The 1,408-nt window shown below is 33.0% G+C and overlaps 1 non-coding gene across 1 annotated transcript; it reads left to right on the forward strand.

The window, feature by feature from the left end:
* Positions 1-255: 255 nt before the first annotated feature.
* LOC111724243 lies at positions 256-363 on the forward strand. Its single transcript, XR_002772573.1, has one exon. It is a non-coding gene; the product is annotated as a U6 spliceosomal RNA (small nuclear RNA).
* Positions 364-1,408: the final 1,045 nt, after the last annotated feature.

Raw genomic sequence — 1,408 nt, forward strand, 5'->3', positions numbered from 1 at the left:
TTTGAGTAGTTGATGGTTAAGATGTTACAATCAACTCACCTCATGGTTCATAAATAGAGCCTGCTGTTCCTGGTGCCATCACTTATAACAACAGCAAACATTTCTATTTTATGTCTGTGTTCTTACCTGTAGTTGCTTTTAGGTATAATACAGAACAGAAGCATCCCTAAAAATAGAAGGACAATAAAACTCCTCTTTGAAAGTTAAGTTTTTCAATCACAAACAATGCTGATATATATATATATAAAAAAATAAGTGCTCGCTTCGGCAGCACATATACTAAAAATTGGAACGATACAGAGAAGATTAGCATGGCCCCTGCACAAGGATGACACACAAATTTGTGAAGCATTCCATATTTTAAAAATATAATAATAATAAAAAAATAAATAAAAAGATGGCATAGAGTTCAATCCTTTAACAGTTAGGTGTAACTCAATTAAATATGTTAAGATATCCAAAGAAATATATTACAAGTGGAAGTGGAAAGCCATGGAAAGAGAAAAGGGAGTCACAAAGGCAATGTGTAACTCATTCTAGCAAAGCACTGGCGTGGGGAAAGGCACTGTGTTCCGTCATTCTAACGGGCAGACTCCTGCTTACAGCTGACACACAAGTCCTCTAGGCTGGCTGCCTGGTGGCTTCACAGTCAATAAAAAGTGATCTAAGTAAGGTTTTGCTTTCTGAGGATGGCATGCAAAGATCATATTGATAGGTGTATTTTATACTTTGAAATAGTCATATTTTTCACTATAAAATTATAAACTTCTTTCCCTGATCTGTAGATTGGTCTTGATTGTTGAATACATTCTTGTAGACAGAAGATAAAATGCTGAGTCTCCAAGTTGAAGGACTAGATTCTGACCTGGGATAAATTGGCCAAGTCGATGAATGACAAATTCCTATAAAGGCTTTGGGGGGATAGTTTACTTGCTTTCTTCAAGTTTATTAAAATCTTCTTTGTATCATTGCATTGACTTAAACATTAGTTTTTTTTATCTTATGTATTAGAAAAATTTTAACTATCATTTAATACCAACATACCCAAAAGAAAAACATAATTTCAGTCAAATAGATCAAGAATGCCAACAATATATTTCGCAAGTAAGTATCAGCCCCTATTCAATTTTGGTCTTCAGAAAAATATGTCAGTTACCACAAGACATTATGTATGGACAAATATATTCATGGACATGCTTTATAGACTATGTAAAAGCACATAGCAGTGATAACTATAGCATTTTCCCTGTTTTAGTTCATAAAACAAATGTTTTCTTCATTTTCTAATGTCTTATTTGGTTCAAATAGACCACATATATTAAGCAAAGTTGCTAAAGTTTAAGAAAACCATCACTGTATCAATGAAAGTAAACATTCTTGTAGTGGCCTTTACTATGTTGAAATAGAA

The sequence above is a fragment of the Otolemur garnettii genome, unplaced genomic scaffold, assembly GCF_000181295.1.
Source record: "Otolemur garnettii isolate 467f Iridium unplaced genomic scaffold, OtoGar3 scaffold00020, whole genome shotgun sequence".
Lineage (NCBI taxonomy): Eukaryota > Metazoa > Chordata > Mammalia > Primates > Galagidae > Otolemur > Otolemur garnettii.